The 21,745-nt window shown below is 34.5% G+C and overlaps 1 long non-coding RNA gene across 2 annotated transcripts; it reads left to right on the forward strand.

The window, feature by feature from the left end:
- The first annotated feature begins 374 nt into the window (after positions 1-374).
- LOC133171656 (uncharacterized) lies at positions 375-19,182 on the forward strand. 2 transcript variants are annotated; one of them, XR_009718837.1, is made up of 4 exons: positions 375-425; positions 6,899-7,064; positions 14,777-14,961; positions 18,981-19,182. It is a non-coding gene; the product is annotated as an uncharacterized LOC133171656 (long non-coding RNA). The 2 variants fall into 2 exon arrangements; XR_009718838.1 differs by lacking the exon at positions 375-425 and adding an exon at positions 4,306-4,342.
- The last annotated feature ends 2,563 nt before the right edge of the window (positions 19,183-21,745 follow it).

Below are 21,745 nucleotides of genomic sequence, written 5' to 3' on the forward strand. Positions count from 1 at the left end.
GCAACGCACTGTCACTCAGAGAGAGAGAGAGAGAGAGAGAGAGAGAGCACCCGCGTTTACCAACTTGTGGGGAACTCACACCTGACAAAGGACCTTTCTTATGGGGAAAGTTGAGAATTGTGGGGAAATCTCTCGTTCCCCACAAATATGGTCATGGGTATTTTTGGATTCTACGTAGTCTACTGATAAAATTTAATCGATTTGTTTTCATTTTCGAAAAATTCCCCATAAGTCGGCAAAATTAACCCACATTCTGTGTTCTCACTGCACCGTAAAACGAATGTCTGGGGATGCTGGGAAATGTTCATTCGGAATGCATCGGGGTTTAAACTGGTCCCCCTAACATCGTAAACTTTCAAAGGCTAACAAAGAGCGGAAAACCAACTTATTGCGGGTAATGGCGGCTCCGAGGTGACAGTCATGTGGTAAGTAGTTAGATTTTTTATTATTGATTAGACTTACAACAACCTGCTTAGCTTTAGACACGTAAATCATGCGTGAAGTAATGCATATAGTAGTACATGAAGTTCGTAGTAGAAAAGTAACATTTAAAACCATGTAATGTAACGTTAAACTTTGGCCCACTTCAGACAGTGTCAGAGTCGTCGATTTTATTTTATAATGGTAACTGTTAATCCTGTTAAAAAAAATAAGAATTTATATTCAATACTTTACCCCCGGGATCTGATAGGCGTTGGAAGGTTGTTCCTTTTTTTTTTTTTGCAAATCATATGCCCATGTAGAATTAGAAATATGTTTGATGGTGCGACCGTTAGCAGGTCCAGCACAATCAGTACATTTAGCTACGTAGCTAAAATTACCAACCGTAGCTTTATTTACCTACCTCAGGTAGCTTTATTCAGCTATTTCAAGGAAACTTTTCACAATTTTGCTTTTTATTTTAAAAAGACAAAAAACGGCAAGTAAATTTCTACTAATATTCATTCTAGGTATTATTTAAAAAGCAATCTAAAGCAGAGATAGCTTTAACATTGCTGCGTTTGAACACTTTTAAGAAAAATATGTATTTCCATTGTTTGAGTAACTGTGCACCACCTTGTGTGCGATGAGGTGTGGATAAGTATGATTACTTCACATTGTGCTCATGTTAACCAAAACTGGTTTTCTTTGTTATTTCACTCAAGAAGTAACTGTTAGGTCACAAATTAACTGTTGTTTATAGCCCCAAAACTTTTAGAACTTTGATTGCAATTGCGCAGAAAAAGACACATCTCCATACTTGCCAACCTCCAACATGTAAAAATCTGGTCATGACCAGATTTGGAAAGTAAAAAATCTGGTCATATAACGCGTAATGACATTCATGACACATTTACCATGATTAAATTAAATATATATGCATATATAAGCATTTGTGTATTGAGAATTATTTTATTAAAATGTGGCTTTAACTGAGAATGACAAAAAATTTTATATATATTGATTAAATTTACATGTTAGAAGAGCATTTAAGGTTTCATTATTCAGTATATTGACCTGAATTAAGTGTGCATATTTTTTAAAGGAAAGTCTTTTCAGAATCTGCATTGCTGATTTGAAGTACATGGAAAGTTAAATGTGCTAAATTTGAAAGTATTCCAATTTTGATTTTGAAGTTATTTTTCCTCGAATTAATTTAATTAACAAGTGCTATTAAATTTACAGTTATGTCTACACTATCTTCAAACACTTTATTTTATCTAATGAAAGTTGTTTTCCAAGATTCCTTGATATGTACATAAATATCGTTTCTCTTTTACTTGGTTCAATTTGTTCCTGCTGGCCCTGATAATGACCTCGTTCTATCGGAAGCCATTTTAAATTGACTTCAAACTTTGATTTTTCAAAACAACTCTCAGGTAATTGTTTACACCTGCACTGATAATTCACTGGTACACGGCCTACTGAACATAGCCATCGGCATTGTTTACGTACTATATCCAAGCTTGGGTTGTAACTGGAAGTTAAAAATGCAACCTAATTTATGAACCAAATCTGGAAATCAGGAGATTTTCGGGTTGTTCGGCAAAAATCGGGTGAAAAGCATGACCCGCCGTGTCATAAAAAATAATCGGGTTAAGGGTCGAAAAATCGGGTGTAACCCAACGAAATCGGGTGAGTTGGCACATTTCCAAGAGTCCGAAGGACCCGCAACTTTCACTTCAAAGTGCCAAGTGCATGGCAAAGGAACAGTTGCTACTCATTTTTTATCGACTTACGTCAGTCGTGGCTGAGATTCGAACTCACGACCTCCCGATCACGGAGCATGCACTCTACCGACTGAGCTACCTTGAACAGTCTAAAGCTAAGAGAAAATAAGCCTTTGGGAATTTTATTTCAAGAGATGACATACATTTCCTATTATAGAATTTTTGCTGTCTAATAATCATATTCTGGATGAAAGAATACCCAATTGAAAGATATTATTAATCACATATTACTTGAGATTCTGCCCAGAATATAACCTATAAAATCTAATTATTATCCAGATTCAATAAAAGGTGGTGCAATTGATATGATATATTCCATGAAAAAATATAAGTTTACCAGTACTAGTATTCAGGTGTGAAAAAAAATATTAGTCGATTGATAAATCTGTCTTTAATTTACTTGCTCTACCATGTCTACCAGTTGCAAAGTGTAGCAAGCTAAGTGGTAGAGCTTGTCAAAGCCACAAGCAGTTGGGGCATGGACCTCCTCCCCCCTTTTCCATTTTTTTTTTCTTGATAAATCTGGGTTGACATCTTTTTCATATTTTTGTATTCTAATATGTTATTGATAAATGTAACTCTTTTGTCTCAATAAGCTGTTTTTAAATATCTTGTTTTCTACTGATACATAAAAAGAAAGAAAAAATTTAATATTTACTTTTATTTACAGATTGTGCCCTCCATAACTTACATGTATCTATTTAAAGGTACAAGTTTATAAAATTTTCTTAGCTCTTGAAGATCCCTGTTTTCTATTTGTTGTTGGGAGTTTGTTGTTACTAATTTATAAAGGAAAAAAAGTTATCGGGAAACAGAGCAAAAAAAGTATTGATTTCTCAGAAAAATGCGGGGGGCAGCCCCCTTGCCCCCTTCCACTCACATCATGTGTTTATGTACAAATGTATAACTTGTAGAAATAAGAACAAAATTTGATTATCAAGTTCAGTAAAATATACTCGAATGTATCATTCAAATTACTCTTTTGACATGTTCCCTTAAGTGTAAAGTCTGCAGTTCAAAGTCTGCATGTTGTCAGGTGTCTGAGATTCCGAAAATGTTCAAGAGTGGGAAAGGGCGCTATACCTCTTTGCATACTTCATAAAACAAGCGCCTATGAAAAGCACTACAGTAAAGCACAAACATGTTTAATGAATTGACGCTTACAATCCCAGTGACTTTAAATATATTATAAACTTAATACATATATGTAAAATAAATTATAACAAAGCATACTCATCTGTTTCTTACACTTCGATCAATATACATGTAAGCATGCTTCACTTTAGTTATAAATTTGCATCTAAAGAAGGTATTTCCCCTTCAGAACAAGTTATAAAAAAGCTTAAAGTCAGCATGATGATAAATCACTTATGGAACAATGATAAATAATTAAGGATTTAAGATATTTATTTTTTTTATATACATGTGTTAGTATGGTAGTGTATGATACACAGCTTCTTTAATACCGGCTTGGGCTAGTGGGTTAAACTTGTACGTCAATTGCAAGGACTAACCTAGGGGGCGACTGAGGCGAAATAGTCGCTTTTGAGCTCCAAACTTCGCCTGATTTCTGCTTTTTCCTAGCCATAGTGCTCAGGTGAGCGATGTGGCCCCTGGGCCTCTTGTTTTTAAAAAGTTTAATAATGATCAATGTGTGCCACGCGCGTCAAGAAGTCTCCCTAGAATTTAAAACTTCTCCCTTATACATTTCTCTGAGGGAGAAGTGAAGTCTCCCTAAATTTTGGGTCTAGGTTGGTCCCTGAATTGATAGAACACTGGACTGACATGCCAGAGATGGGTTCAAATTCAGTCATTCAAAGACACAAAATTATGTCTCTAGACTAGTAGTGTTATAATCTTATATATAAATATTGCTTTTTTAAAGGGTAGAGGTGGGATGATATACTGATAAACCAATACATACCAATATTTTCTGCTAAGATACGGTTTATGATATATGCATTGAAATATCAGTACGAAACAATACATGAACAACCTATCAAAAAATTGAAAATGGCCGCTTTTACCAAGTGAAGAGATGATATTGGTATTGTAAACGCTCTTTACAACTAATAAGTCATAGATAAGAGGGAAAACATTTTCATTCTTGAGCATCCTCGGAAGACGGTTAGGTACTGTACATAGAAAAGTTCAGTTTGTAAAGCATCAGAAAGTATCGTTTCCACAACAGTTAATATTATTAGTTAGTGTCCATCTGCACTAACAGCCAGTAACAAAGCATGGATTCTCAAATTTCATTAAAAAGAATTTGAAATTTTGAAACAAATTGGAAATTACCCTTACTGGAGAAATTGGGAAAATCAGCCGGGGTCTGGGGGCCACTGTCACTGGACAAGCCCTGCTGGGGGGCCCAATTTCAGCATTTTAATGACCAGTTAGAGTGCATAAAATAGCAAAGTAAACCATTTTTCACATAGTCTGAAAATTTTTATAAAAGAAAAAAAAATATTTGTGCTTTTCATTATTGTAAGGGGAATTTTGTACTCATCAAAAGGGGAAAATGGGATATTAAGGGAAATTTTCTCTTGAGGAAAAATAAGTCCGAATATCGGTAGTAAATATCCCCTAGAATATTGTTTTGTAAATTTTTAGTCAATGAAATTGATGAACTTCAAGTATCAGTTTCAAAGCACATTTGATTTGGTTTGTTTATTGTTTAACGTCCTTCTGGAGAATTTTTCACTCATATGGAGACGCCACCACTTGCCGGTGGAGAGCTGCAAATTTTGACCTATGCTTGGCACTCATTGCCATTGAGCAGTGCGGGATCTTTTTCGTGCCAGCACCTACTGCGACACAGGACCTTGGTTTATACGGTCTCATCTGAAGGACCGGTTTCCACGTCCCACAGTGAGATTTGAACCTGCGAAGTAAGGATCAACTCCTTACTCCGCGACTCTAGAGCAAATGCTCTAACCACTGTGCCACGTGGGCGACCACATTTGGTTTGATATAGAGTGATATAGAATCTTGATTTATTGTCAAGTAGACAAATATTGAAATAAAATACTAAATTTTTGTGTCACCTGCAGAGCAGAGCGGCACTAAGAGATCACTTTACCAGGTGTCTGTCTGTCCGTCTGTCACACCCTATATCTCAAGATCTGTAAGAGGTATGGATTTGATATTTTGCACATATATTGCTTGGCACTATGGCTTTTGTAAATTACCATGGTTACCGACCTCTTTACCTTTGACTTACTTTTCAAAATAGTTCATAGGGCCGATTTACAGCATATTTTTGACATTTAAAAGGTATTTCTATGCCATTTAGCATGTGCACTGTTTGTTGTAACACAATATGAAAAATACCAGCATTACAATCCACTTGACCTTGACCTTTGACCTCCTTTACAAAAAATACCTTGGGAGTTTAGGTTAACTTATGACTTTTGAAATTGAGAGACAGGATTTTGATATTTAGCATTTATGTTTATGAGCTCATGATACTGTAATTTGAATCTGTATGATATTCAGTTACCACATAAACTTATATTTTAATAAAATACTATGCAAATACATCGGGACAAGGTATTCCACAATGGATCATGTTAAGACTGACAATTGCTGTAAAGATAGCTCATGATAAGTACTTTGAAACGTACTGTATGAAATTCAGTTAACTCACATGTAAATACAATGAAAATACATTGGGATCAGTATTCCACAATGGATTGTGTAGAGTGACAATTGCAGTAAGGACAGGCTGAAATCTGTTTTTGAAGATTAATTGTTGGAAATATGTATTAATAAAATGATAAAAAGATATTTCTAATAATTTCAATTAAATTATTCATTTGAGGCCAGGGTTAAAGAACCATATATTCTTTGATTGTTAGATTCTATCGGAGTCTTATACTATCTGTGGGTGCAGTTTTTCTTTGCAGGGAAATGCATGAACTATCATGCTAAAAGTAAATAAAAAACTGACCAATTTTAGATTTTTTTTTCACCTTTAAGGAAGCTACAGAGTAGGCGACACATGTTCCTTTAAACACTCTAGTTTTAATTTTATAGTTTTCATATATATTTATTATAATATCGAGATATTTATCATATCATGTTATATGTATTGAGATACGTATTGTATCACAAGATCTACCTGTTTTGTCCCACCCCTTTAAAAATGTTTGCTTTTGATGAACTTTATTGCTTTGACTATGATCATTCATCTTTTTTGTACTGTTTTCGCTTTTCACGTTTTTTAAAAAAATACATGATGTACTGGTATAATTTAAAGATTGTGACCCCTTGAACTTTTGAGATTTAAACCTTTTCTAAAAAAAAATTTGAAATATTGTTCATGTCAATAACAAATAAAGTTGCAGACTGGTGCAAATTTAAGTATCATGTACACAACAGGTCTTCCCGGTTCTTCTTTTCTTCTTCAATGAGTACCTGTATTATTCAATCCCAGATGTTGGACTTGATCTCACCCCTCCAGAAAAAGCAAAATGTCTTTTAAAACTATCTAAGTTGATGCAAAGATTACAAATTATATTTTATTTCTTAAGTGTGTCGAGACAGGGTTAGTTGTATTAAGAGCTCTGACAAATTATATTTGCTATTGGGGTCAAAAATCAGTGTTGAGTGATGTAGCTCATAGACTTTTCTTGTAATCATGGGTAAAAATATACACATATACTAATGAAAAACTATTATTGCAGATTTTGGAGTTTTCACAACAAGAGCAAACTTAAGGCAACTTTCTTCTTGAAAATGTTGGAGACTGAGACGCAGATGTTAACAGACAACTCTGCATGGAATTGGAGGATAAGAGTATATAACTGAATGCATTCTGTCTGGATTTCTGTATGGTGACAGAAGGCTTTGGTAAGTCAAGATAACTGTAAAAGATCATAAGTAAACAATTATCATTTTGAATCTATGCTTCCATTACCATAAAAAATATTCACTGACCTCATTTGCTGACCTCATGGTTATTCAGTCTTTGAAATGTACTTTTTTGTTTTCAATTGATCTTACTTGAAAGGAAACTCAAATTAACTTTGTGCTAATTTTAGCCCTTTTTTTTCAAATGAAACCCTAAGTCACTCAGATAAACTATTTGCTATCTGCTTTTGTCCATCCTTCTTCAACATTTGAATATTTTTAGCTTCTTCTCTGGAACCGATGAACCAATTTCAACCAATTTTAGCAAAGAATATCTAGTATGATGAAGGGGAACAAAAATTGTGAATTTCATTATCTCTGCCACCCCCTCCCTTTGGGCCTGAGGGATGGGGCTAAACCCATTAAAACTATTGCAATCTTTAAAAATCTTCTTTTTTTTACTCCTGGAAATCAAGCAGTTGAATTGCTGCCATGGTTGAATAAGCATTAAGCCCTCTATCAAAATTTTGAAATTCATTGCCCCAAGGTCAGGGGTTCCGGTGTAAGGGTGGCACTCCATTGATTAAATATGGTGAAAATGCATTATTTCTTTGAAAATATTCTTCTCTGCTCCTGGATATGAAGCAGACAGACTAAGTACAAAGTTATGATGAGCACCTCTTCCAAAATTATTAATTTCATGACCCTTGGATAGAGGGTTCTAGTGTTAGGATGGGGCTTTAATGATAATTACATGTATAGTTAAAATGCATTAATTCTTTTGAAAATCTTCTTCTCTGTCTCTGATTATTAAGGGGAAAAAACTAAGTGCAGGTTATAATGAGCAAGGGTGCTTCTTCAAAAATTGTGAATTTCATAGCCCCCAGGATGAGAGGTTGGAGGGTGTGGTCTATGGATAATACAGGTATAGATTTCTTTGAAAATTTCTTTTCTGCTCCTGAGTATTGAAAACAATACTAAGTTCATGGTTATGATGAATAAAGTCGCCTTTTCCATAATTTTGAATTTTATTCCCCAAGGGGTCAGTAGTTTTGGTGTTAGGGCAGGGCCCTATTGGTTATATAGTGAAAATGCATTATTTCTCTGAAAATCTTCCTTCTTTGATCATGTGCATCAGGTTACCAATCTTACTACATAGTTATGATGAGTAAGAGTGCCTCTTTTAAAATTGTGAATATCATGGCCACTTGTTCTGGTGCTAAGGCATGGTTCTATTGAATATACACTGAAAATGCATTAATTTTTTTGAAAATCTTTCTTGCTTCTGGGTATAAAGCAGATAAACTGAGCCCATGGTTATATTAATCAAGGGTACCTCTTCCAGATTTGTGAAATTTGGGTCAGCAGCTCTTATGTTTGAAGATGGGGTGGTCTATTGAATTTGTATAGTGAAAATTCTTTAATATTTTTGAAAATCTTTTCTTCTCCTGTGTATTAAATAGACAGACTATAAAATGGCAAAGTGCCTCTTCCTGAGTTCCAAAATTATGAATTTCATGGCCCCAGGGTCAGGTTTTTTTTTCTTTCTCTTGCCCTTAGATTTAGTTTTGCTCAAATCATGACCCCTGGGGGCTGGGTAGGGCAGGACCACAATGGGAAATCAAAGTTTTACAGAGGAATATATTGCAAAAGATCTTTAAACATCTTCTTCTTGAGAACAGCAAAACCATGAGTAGTCATATTCATATGGGAGCATCCTCAGGTAGCACAGATTTAAGTTTGTTCAAATTGTGAAACCCTGAGGTAACAGTTGAGTGGGGCCACAATTTTGGATCAAAAATTTACATAGAAAAACATAGGAAAAACCTACAAATAAAAATGAGCTGTTCAAGAAAATAAAGCCTTGGTTAGTCATATTCATATGGTTGCATCTTCAGGTAGATTCAAGTTTGTTTTTTTTTAATCATGATCCCTTGGGGTATAGAAATGGCATAAAAAACCTATGCAGAGTGTTTAAATGCCTTTTAAAATTAATTCTGATGTAGAATTTTTTTTTATTTATCAATCAGACATTCAGCTGTATAATACACTGTAGTGTACATACTGATGCATCAGTTGAAAAAAGTCTTCTCTCAGTAAATTGTGAAAATAACTGACCAAGCCCCCTTCCAAGGGGAGATAATTAAGAGAAGACAAAAATAGGGTGGGTCATTAAAAAATCTTCTCAAGAACCACTGAACCAGAAAAAAACAAAACTTATGTGGAAGCATCCTTGGGTAGTGTAGATTCAAAATTGTTCAAGTCATGACCCCCGGGGGTAGGGCGGGGCCACAATAGGGAATCCAATTTTTACATTGAAATATGTAGAAAATATCTTTAAAAATCTTCTTCTCAAGAACCACTTTGCCAGAAAAGCTGAAACTTATGTGGAAGCATCCATGGGTAGTGTAGATTCTAAATTGTACAGATCATGACCCCCAGGGGTAGGGTGGGGCCACAAAAATGAATCCAAGTTTTACATTGAAATATGTAGAAAATTTCTTTAAAAATCTTCTTTTCAAGAATCACTTGCACAGAAAAGTTGAAACATATGTGGAAGCATCCTGGAGTAGTGTAAATTCTAAATTGTTCAAATCATGACCCCCAGGGATAGAACGGGGCCACAAAAGGGAATCTAAGTTTTACATTGAAATATGTAGAAAATATCTTTAAAAATCTTATTTTGAAGAACCAATGGGCAAAAAAGCTGATTCTAAATTGTTCAAATCATTACCCCTTGGGGTAGGGCGGGGCCACAATAGGTATTACAAGGGGGGAAATCAGATGAAGAAAAGCAAGGCCAAAATTACTCAGGTCAGCGTTGTGGCCCATGGGCCTCTTATTAATTTTACCCTAAAAAATAAGCACTATTTATATGATGTTACCCATTGCACAATATGTTGTTAATGATGAGTATGATGAGGGTAACATTACTACTGACTTGTTAAATGCATTAATAAATTCCAAGGGTTTCATGATTCAGTCATTCAGAACAGATCACTTTAACCGACGACTTACTTCAGCCAAAATTCTTTGTGAAGATATAACCATGTTGATAAATATTGAATTATCAGAAAATTTTACAATATGTACTAATAAATGATTGATTATAATTGAGAGTAATCAATTGGTTTAAGTTAAATCCATCAATGATTAAATTAACACCTATACCCCTATGATTTATAACTTTTACCTCTCTTTAATCTACTTTTCAGTCTTTTTTTTTGTGCGAAAGACATCAGACCGTCGAACCTGACCGATGTGCAGTGCTTCTGGCCTGATGTGTCAATTTTTACACCGGACCGGAATGTCTGATGTCTCAGTGTCCGGTTTTGAGCTTAACTATTTCGACGCAGTCATTTCAATGTTTTTTTAGGTCACCTGAGTCACTCAGGTGACCTATTGCTATCCGTTCTCGTCCGTCGGCGTGCGTCGTGCGTCGTTCGTTAACATTTGAACATTTTTAGCTTCTTCTCTGAAACCGCTTAACCAATTTCAACCAAATTTGGCATATAGCATCTATGGGTGAAGGGAAACAAAAATTGTGAATTTCATGGTCCCTGCCCCCCTGGGGCCTGAGGGGTGGGGCTAAAACCACCAAAAATAATGCAATCTTTAAAAATCTTCTTCTTTACTCCTGGACATCAAGCAGTCAAACTGTTGGCATCATTGTAATAAGCATTGAGCCCTCTACCAAAATTGTGAAATTCATGGCCCCAGGGTCAGGGGTTCTGCCCCAGGGTGGGGCTATATAGATCATATAGTGAAAGTGCATTATTTCTTTGAAAATCTTCTTCTCTGCTCCTGGGTATTAAATAAGGTAATTAAGTACATAGTTATGAAGAGCAAGAGTGCCTCTTCCAAAATTGTGAAATTCATGGCCCTAGGGTCAGGGGTTCTGGTGTTAGGGCAGGGCTCTATAGATTATATAGTGAAAATGCATTTATTCTTTGAAAATCTTCTTCTCTGCTCCTGGGTATTAAATAAAGTAACTAAGTACATAGTTATGATGAGCAAGAGTGCCTCTTCCAAAATTGTGAAATTCATGGCCCCAGGGTCAGGGGTTCTGGCCCCAGGGTGGGGCTATATAGATCATATAGTGAAAGTGCATTATTTCTTTGAAAATCTTCTTCTCTGCTCCTGGGTATTAAATAAGGTAACTAAGTACATAGTTATGATGAGCAAGAGTGCCTCTTCCAGAATTGTGAAATTCATGGCCCCAGGGTCAGGGGTTCTGGTGTTAGGGCGGGGCTCTATTGATTATATAGTGAAAATGCATTAATTCTTTGAAAATCTTCTTCTCTGCTCCTGGGTATTAAATAAAGTAACTAAGTACGTAGTTATGATGAGCAAGAGTGCCTCTTCCAAAATTGTGAAATTCATGGCCCCAGGGTCAGGGGTTCTGGCCCCAGGGTGGGGCTATATAAATCATATAGTGAAAGTACATTATTTCTTTGAAAATCTTCTTCTCTGCTCCTGGGCATTAAATAAGGTAACTAAGTACATAGTTATGATGAGCAAGAGTGCCTCTTCCAGAATTGTGAATTTCATGGCCCCAGGGTCAGGGGTTCTGGTGTTAGGGCGGACCTCTATTGATTATATAGTGAAAATGCATTAATTCTTTGAAAATCTTCTTCTCTGCTCCTGGGTATTAAATAAAGTAACTAAGTACATAGTTATGATGAGCAAGAGTGTCTCTTTCAAAATTGTGAAATTCATGGCCCCAGGGCCAGGGGTTCTGGTGTTAGGGCGGGGCTCTATAGATTATATAGTGAAAATGCATTAATTCTTTGAAAATCTTCTCCTCTGCTCCTGGGCATTAAGGTGATAAACTAAGTACATAGTTATGATGAGGAGGTGGGCCCCTTCCAGAATTGTGAATTTCATGGCCCCAGGGTCAGGGGTTCTGGTGATAGGGCAGGGCTCTATTGATTATATAGTGAAAATGCATTAATTCTTTGAAAATCTTCTTCTCTGCTCCTGGGTATTATTTAAACAAACTAAGTGCATGGTTATGATGCATAAGGATGCCTTTTCAAAAATTGTGAATTTCATGGCCCCAGGGTCAGGGGTTCTGGTGTTAGGGTGGGGCTCTATTGATTATATAGTGAAAATGCATTGATTCTTTGAAAATCTTCTTCTCTGCTACTGGAGATTATTTAAACAAACTAAGTGCATGGTTATGATGCATAAGGATGCCTTTTTAAAAATTGTGAATTTCATTGCCCCAGGGTCAGGGCTTCCGGTGTTAGGGCGGGGCTCTATTGATTATATAGTGAAAATGCATTGATTCTATGAAAATCTTCTTCTTTGCTACTGGAGATTATTTCAACAAACTAAGTGCATGATTATGATAGGCAAGGATGCCTCTTCCAAAATTTTTAAATACATGGCCTCAGTTTTTGGGGTTCTTGAGGAGGGGGGAGGGGGGCTCTATTGATTATATAGTGAAAATGCATTAATTCTATTAATTAATCATTAACTAATCCTGTATGCTCCTTAGTGTTGAGCTGATAAATAAATTGCTTAGCTATGATGAAGATGGGAGCTTCGAACAGAATTTTTAAATCTTGTGGTCCTAGGGTCAGGGGTTCTGGCATAATGAGGAAAGGGGGGGGGGGGGGGGGCTTTTGATAATATAGTGGAAAAGTGTTAATTCTTTGAAGTCCATAGTTATGATGATGAGGGTAACTCTTCCAAATTTGTAAATTTCTTGACCTTTGGTCTTGGGTTCTGGTGTTAGGGTAAGGCTTTGTTGAATCTGTAGTGAAAATGCATTGTACCTGTGAAATTCTTCTCTGCTTCTGGGCATATCGAAAGCAAACTGAGTAAAAGTTTAAATGATATAAGTAAGCGTATTTCTACCAGATTTTTGAACATCTGGACAATTCGTCTAAGCATTCTGGTCCTGGGCAGGGTTCTATTAATTTGTATTCTACTGAGAGAAGTTATTCCCCTTTTCCATTCATCTTTGATAATTAATCACTGTAAATAATGTTTTTGAAAGGTTAATAGAATAAGATAATTATGCAAGAATGTTTATTGTATAATTCAAAAAGTACTTTCTTAGTTTTAATAATCAGGTAGACCTGTAAGTAATAGATAAATAAAAACGAGACAAAAATAACTTATCTTATTAAAAGTTCTTCAAAGACCATAAGAGAGGTCAATGCTAGAGGTCTTAATATGGGTTTAAAAATAGTACAGAAGCACTAATAGTTTGTTAATAGTCTGCATGGTGATAATGTTAAGTGGGGGACAGATTAGAACTTAAGTAATGAGTTGATACTGAATACTAGACTAATTATTTTGTTGATCCTGATCTTCCTACTTCTCTTGCTTTAGGGCAACAAAGCTTCATCCCTCAGTGTATTTAACTTCTAAATTGTTGTATTATACTCGGGTGACCGTTAAGGACCTTGGGCCTCTTGTTTTTATTAGTAAAAACTGTCGAAAATTCCAAATACGTAATTAAATGTCATTAAAACTGCATGGACTCTACAGAATTATGTGGGAGCGATCCCTGGTAAAAGAAAAGCTGTTAGGCCTACTCAAGAGGTTTTTTGGTCTGACAAAATTTGGTTCAGTCCTTTGTATTCATTGCATTAATTAAAAATTACATAGGACTGAATGTCCAGTGTGGTCCAAAAAACTTTCGCATAGACTGACTTATAAGTTCTGAATTGAAAACAGTTTTATGCAAGAAAAAATAAAAATTTACAATAAAATTCTAATTTAAATCTAGTTAAGGAAAACTCTCTATGCAGCATATCAAACATGTTCAATGTGCATTGATTAAGAGGACTTAATTATGAATATTATTTAGTTTCAGTACATTTATATTATGATTGATTCTTTAAATTTTAGATTTGGTAGATATTTATTGAAAAAAATAATTTTTATCTTTTATGTAAATCTATAGTAAAATAATGCATTGCTCCAAAAGCCAGTAGTGATAAATATTCCTCACAAGTCAAAAGTGATAAATATTCCCCACAAGTCAACAATGATAATAAATATTCCCCACAAGCCAACAATGATAAATATTCCCCACATGTTAACAATGATAAATAGTGATAAATATTCCCCATAAGTCAACAGTGATAAATATTCCCCACAAGTCAACAGTGATAAAAAGTGAAAAATATTCCCCACAAGTCAGCAGCACAGATACTTATGGATAGGACCCCCCCCCCCCCTCCCTTAGGACTTGGACCTTTTTTCAGAAATTATATTTATTACACTTATTTATCATGTGTACCATTGGAATAAATCTGTAAAACCCTAGAATAATCATTCCACACAAAAAATACCCCACTATACATTATAAGAGAGAAAGGTATGCCTCTTTCTGTTTACATTGTTCCCCCTGCTGGTCTTTCTGGGTTTAAAAACATTTATTGGATGTATGGTGGTCGAAAGTGTTAAAGTAGCCCCCCCCCCCCCCCCCCCAATTTTTTTGGAGTTATTAAATTGTATGTTACAAAGCAAGCAAAGATGCAGTATTATTGGAGCTAGATTAGGTCACATTATGAGGTCACAATTTTTCATGGGGATAAAAAAGTTTCTGAAGAACAGCAGAGCTTAAATGACTCAAGTGAGCACTGTTGTACATTTGACATCTTTTAGAGCATCTTTATATTTAAGATTAGACTTAAGTTTATAGGAAGCTATTGATCTTAGGTTGAGTTGACTTCTTTTTCTCTTTGAAGATAATCAAGACAATCAAGAATTGGAGTGGCTAAGAATCAGATGGAGACCAAATGTCAGTTCACATGGAATACCAGGGTTTGCAAAGGAGGACATTGGAACTGGCTTAAGTATTCAAATTTCTGATGGCAGTTGATGACAGAAGATGTCATACTTAGGGAAACATTAGATTAAATTACTTTGAATGGTAAGACTTGGTTATTATACCCTGTAAAGTTCAGTATATAAACAAGATATACTGTAAACCAACTTTGACTTGCCTGCAAGAAAGATCTGCAATTTTCGCAACCTTCATTACTTCTCATTACAAACCAATCATAAGTTGTGACAGTGTATTATGGTAGAATGTTTCCTTCACTGCAAAAATTAATGCTTACTGTTGCAGATGGATTTCAAGGTAAAGAATCCTGAATAAAAATTGTCGGGAATAATAGTTGGTTTACAGAATACATGATTGTGCAGTTGAACATAGGTATTTTGAACACTGATATCTCGAATACAGTGGATATGTGTGTAATTTTTAAGTCTCAATCACTTATTATATTTAATAAGTATTTAACCCTTAACATCTTGAATCCTCCCGATATCTCCAAGTTTTTCCACAGTTCCAATGATAGTTTGAGATAACAGGGTTTGAGTATCAGGGTTTGACATTTATTTTAACAAGTACTAGACATGTCAGGCTACCTTCCTTAATTTTTACTAACCATAAAATCACTTGCCCTGACCAAACTTCTTTTAATTGCTTATTTTAATTGGTAACTTTTGAAACTATCTCTTATGCGTGTCAAGAATCTGACAGCCATTTTGAGTCTGGTTCATTAATTGGGACATGAAAATTATGAGCCTTGAAGACATTCAACAAACTTTACTAAAATTATTATCCTAAATATTATTAAATACAGAAAGTGTTATTTGGTAAGTATTTATACCATATCAATACGTTTCAGCCCAGACTTGTCTACTACAGCTAAAAAAAATACAGTGCTACCTCGGTATATTGCCCTCCATCATATTGCCACCCTCGCTTATTGCCAGGAAATCTTGAAGAACAGATTTCCCCCTGTATTAATACACCCGTTATAATGCCACCCCTGCTTATTGCCATCTGCCACTGGTTTTAGGAAACAAAAGGTCAAATTATGTAAGAAAAAATCCTTGGTAACAATGCCAATTATCTAGCGTGTGTCGGTAATTTGGACACCACACCCGTGCTTTGACAGTGGTTGCAGTGAAGTGACTTGCTGGACTAGGAATTCAGCTAGATTAAAGATAATTGTTGCATAAAACTCAAAATTAGCAATGTCTTTGGAGTGTGTTTATAAGATAGAAGAATTATTTCATCACAGTAATGGAAACGTAAAGCGAAAGAAAGCGTACAAATTTAGATTACAAAAAAAAAGGATTGATCAACATTCGACCTATTTGATTGTATATCGCCAATTATTGCTTATCATGGATAATGCACAAAACCATAATAAATGCAAAAAATCATTTGCGTCCCCTTAGATTAAGAAGCCATTCAATCAATCAAAAAGGAAACCCCATATCTTTTTTTAGACTACTATAATTCCGCACATGAAAATATTAGGGGTATCGTTAGCCTATCATGGATAATGCACAAAACAATAATAAATGCAAAAAATCATTTGCGTCCCCTTAGATTAAGAAGCCATTCTATCAATCAAAAAGGAAACCCCATATCTTTTTTTAGACTACAGTAACTGTAATTCCGCACATGAAAATATTAGGGATATCGTTAGCCCTGAAATTTCCTTTATTTGTCGGGCATATATTGGTTTGATTGATAAATATCAAAACAGAATCGGAAGAGAAGTACACAGGTATTAGCAAACATGAGCATACATGTCTAATTTAACGGGTTGACGTGTTTTGACATGTGACTTACCATTTGTCAGTCATGATGCTTTACCAACTGAACATTTTAACCGATTCAGAAATTCTTGAGACGGTGAAATAATCTACTTTTGATTCAGATGACATTAATGATAATTCTCAAAAACTTTTTTTTATACCAAGAGGCTATTACCGCCACTGACATCTTTGTCATCGGGTTATTAAATTCTTATTCAACATGTGCATGACGAAAGGAAATTGATGTGTTCAATATTCTGATATTTTTATTGCTTTTCATTCAAAATATTGTAAACAAAAAGAAAAAAAAATAATAATGACTTTTTTTTCAAAAAGAAATGAGAGCTGCCCTTATATCATGTGACATAAATAGATTGTAACGGAAATAAATTACATAATCTACATGTATTTATTTTGTTTTGATTACCCATTGAATTGTAATTTATGGCAGAATATGTTATATTGCCACCCTGGCTTTAATGCCAAAATCTGTCTTGGACAAAAGTTGCCATATACTGAGGTAGCACTGTATTATAAAAAATTTTTATGGCTAAAAATAACAATTGTGTTATGAAGGGAATTTCAACTTACAGAGCAATGGTTGTGTTTACATTTGTACAAATAAGATATTTTTTTTTTTACAATTTTGAATATATTTATTCAAAAGACTGAAATGGAATTAACAGTTATCAACCTGACCAAAAGGTCTAGTTCACATACATTGCACACAACCATACCATTCATTTAACCAAGTTGGTCTGATGTGCCTTAGTGTTAAACCCTGACTGTATTATTTATAGATGGCAAAGTTCTTCATTTCAGATTACTGGTTAGCCATTTTTGGGAGACCTGTATCAGTACTATAAAGACATTTATAGATAGGTCTATAAATACAATGCATCAGAATACATTTTTATGACATGAATATGGTCAGGACATATAGAGTTTGTCATGTCCGTCTTCCGTCTTTCTGTCGTTCCATTATGCTTTGCATTTAGCACAGTTTAAAGCTCAGTTTCAAAGAAACTATGACAGGATCTTTTTATCAAACTTCATTTGCTGATACATTTGGAGGAGAATTATTCAACTGCATCAACATTTCATGATCATGACCTTTCCTTTGACCTTGACTTACTTTTCTTAAATTAGTGTTTAGCTCAGTTTTAAAGAAACTCTTCAAGATATTTTTTATCAAACTTCATATGCTGATACATAATGAAGTAAGCTATTGAACTGCATCAACCATTTTTTACTTAGACCTTGCCAATTGCCAAAAAATTGCCAATGACCTGCTTGGAAACATTGATATTTTTTGTTAATTCAGATTTTTCTGCCCCCGCCATAAAATGGCCAGGGGAATATAGTGTTACTCTGTTCTGTCATTCCATCATTATTCACTTCCCGTTCATTATCTCTGCAACAGTTGGACACATTCAACTCAAATTTGACATATGGATATGTCATTTGAAAATGCAGGTCAAGGTCGAATTTGGTTATGGTCCGATGATTTTTGATAGAGTTGTTTGTCTTGAACTTAGAAAAAAATAAAAAATAAGAAATGTTCAGTTTCCACTCTCTTACTTTTGTAGGGATGTATGTATAAGGTTGAAATTGCATGTGCAGGTATTTTTACCAAAAAATACAGGTCAAGTTCAAATTTGGTCATGGTCCAATGATTTTTGACAGAGTTATCTCTCTTGAATTTAGAAAAAATTAATAAGTTTTCAGTTTCTGCTCTCTAACTTTTGTAGGGATGTATGTATAAAGATGATTTTTTTTTTACCAGAAAATACATGTCAAGTTTGAATTTAGTTATGTCCCCTGAACTTAGAAAAAAAATATTTTGTGCAAACAAATTTAAAACTGAATTTGGCATTTGAAACTTATTTAACTGCCTGCAGAGTCATTTGTGGCATTCGACACATTTAGTTCATACAATATATACAATTCAGGACATTTCAAGAAATGTTAAAAATATGACATTTAAGGGGGGGGGGAGGATTTATATAGCTCTTTTCATGTTGCATTACTAATATACCCTCGGCTGGGCTTTCATGTCCTATGGACATCTTTCTTGTCTTTTCATTCTGTGAGATTTCTAATATTTAAGTTTTTAATATGCTTATCATTTGAATGCCTTCCAAGTTCATGATTTTGTAGTTGGTATTTCACAAATACTCTGTGCCATTTGACAAACTTAGAATACTGCCAAATGCATTTTACATCTCAGGGGGTGAGGGTGTGCAATTACAAAAATTGGCAACTAGTTGTATTTTTTGTTGATATTTCCTACATTGCTTTAAATGCTCATGACAGATGCTTTCTTTTCAGATATAAAAACATCAAACGACAGGGGAAAAAAGAGGACTGCCTATTTCCGATATATCGATCTCTTCACATAGCAACACCCAAAGCACTACCATCGAAAAATTAAAATCAATATTTAGGAAGAAAAAATGAAGACATTGATCATAAAGAAAAGAAGTAGGAAGAGTTTTGAATATTATGTCAAGTTGTCAAGAACACCACAGATCTGGAAATGGATTTTCTTGCCACATAATTTATATTCAGTGCATGTTCATGCATGACTTTTGATATAACTGTGTTCTCTGTATCACAATTCCTCCATTATGTATACATGTAGAGCAAGGGCAATGTTGCAGCCATCACATCTTGTGTAACACAGCAAAACAACTTTTTATTGTTTGGATTTTAAATGCTTATGATTAAGAAATAAAGTCCGCGTTATCGTGAATGTTGCAGGATAACCTCCAAGGTCGAGAAATGTTGTCTGAAATATAAAAGCCGAGGCGTTAGCCGAGGCTTTTATATTTCAGACAACATTTCGAGACCGAGGAGGTTATCCTGCATCATTCACGACAACAAGGACTTTATTTCTATTCTACTAACGGCTCTAAAATACAGTTGATCGTTTTCTCTATAGAGAAACGAATTAGGTCACCATGTCGCAATTTCGCTGTTCCATTTAACACCAGAGGGTCAATCGAATTCATAAAATGCAGACGATTTCAGCTTTCGTTGGATTAAAAATATCCTTTAATCACTTATAAATTTGCTTGTAACATATATTGATTAATTTTTATGAATGGAAAATAACAAAACCAGTTGTCTATTTCATTGATTTATCAGTAAAATCATGGGAGTGTAAATGTTGTGGGGAGGTCCGTAGAACATCCCCACTTGGCTATAAAAACGGATATTTATCAGCTGTTTCAGGCAATACACACGTTTAGACTGCGGAAGACGACACATCGATGTGGTCTAAATAAGTATTAGATTATACAGTGAAATATTTATTTCAACTGTACAGATTTGACATGTGTTTCTGATCTGATAATTTTTTGATGACGTTCGTGATTTATTGGAGAATAATGTCCGCTGCATTTCTTTGATCTCGGCAATAATCGTAGTAGAATTATACTTAAAATCGCAAGAAAAAGGACTGTACCTGTGTAAAGTACAATGCAGCAATATACAAAAAAGATTGTCAAACAATATTTTTGTCTTTGTCATTTGTGTCATACTGGTATACACTTATGTATTGGAGCATGAGAAATCAAAAAAAAAAAATAAATAAATAAATAAAAATAAATAAATAAAATATTTCTTGATTTAAAGATGAAGAAAGTTTTGGGAAGTCTTGGAAATAGTGTTTGAAAGGTATATATTAACTATGTTGTGTATAAATCTGTACTTTTGTTAAATCAGAGTGCATATTTCTTTAGATAAGGTCAAACAAAAAAATATGTGTGGTTCCGGTTACACTTCCAAAAAAATTAGGGTAGGTAGATAGGGATTTTTTTTTTAACAAAATGATTTTCTTAATTTTTTCTAAATAATACCTATCACTGCTTTGCAAATGGCATTTAGATGTGGTGTGATAATATACTAGTCAATATTGGTAGGGGACACCTACATGCTAGCTTGCTTTGGATTTAACACTATTAAACACTTGCACTATGTTTTGCAAGGAGGCCGTCATTGCTGAAACTAAAACTTAAACTGGAGCCATTGACGGAAATCGGGGGAAATTCTGGAAAAAATATGAAAATTGCCAAAAAAAAAGTTTAGGGTCGGGGGTATAAAATAGGGAAGGTCGGGTAACCGGAACCATACATATTTTTTTATTTGGCCTAACTAAAAGAAGATAATATAGCAATTTATCAGGTAATCATCCAATAAGTAATGCATTCATTTCATCTATATTTTGAGAATTTAAAGAATTTTTAAATCAGTGGAAATAATTCCTTATCTTTATACAGTCATGTATGTACAAATGCTTTCATGATGAAATGACTATGCAAAGAATGGAATAAAACAGGTCACTGTCTTGAATTGTTTACTTTATGCATTCAAGTTGGCCTGTGTGGAAGGAGAAGGGTTCATGAAATAGTATCCTTAAGGAGTATATACAGTACTTTAAAATGTTGAGCAAAATTTCTTTACTTGCATGTTGCCAGACATGATTAATTTATTATGAGTGTGAGGTTACAAGCCGTATATATAATTCTTTTATATGAAAATAATTTTAACTACTAACTTCAATTGTAAATGTCATGTTACCATGACAGTTGTAATTGTCATGATCCCAGCAAGCACTTTGGTGTGCTGAAATGTATCAATAATAAAGAAAAATGGTGGGAAATTTGTCTTGGAAAAAAAGGAACATATTACAAGGATTATTAAGAAAAAATAATATGAAAGAAAGCAAAGGTCATCACTATTATTATGTGAATTAATAATCTTAGCTCTCTGATTGGCTGAGATCCAACATGATAGAAAAAATACAACATGAGCATTAAGTTCACCTGCACATGACTTTCCAGGTGAAAATATTATACTTATTGCTGTTTTTGATGTCAATACGATGATTTAGACACCCGAGGAGTACATTATTCACTGAGCCCGAAGGGCGAGGTGAATATTGAAGGGCGAGGTGAACATTGTACTTCGAAGGTGTCTAAATCATCGTATTGACCTCAAAAACAGCAATAACTGTTTTATTATATGATTATCTATTTTTGGTCCAATGTAGAATAAATAATTCCTTATATTGACCTGGAAATAATTCCTTA

Source organism: Saccostrea echinata, unplaced genomic scaffold (assembly GCF_033153115.1).
Source record: "Saccostrea echinata isolate AGI-Se365-2 ecotype Australia unplaced genomic scaffold, CSIRO_AGI_Sech_v1 ptg000054l, whole genome shotgun sequence".
Lineage (NCBI taxonomy): Eukaryota > Metazoa > Mollusca > Bivalvia > Ostreida > Ostreidae > Saccostrea > Saccostrea echinata.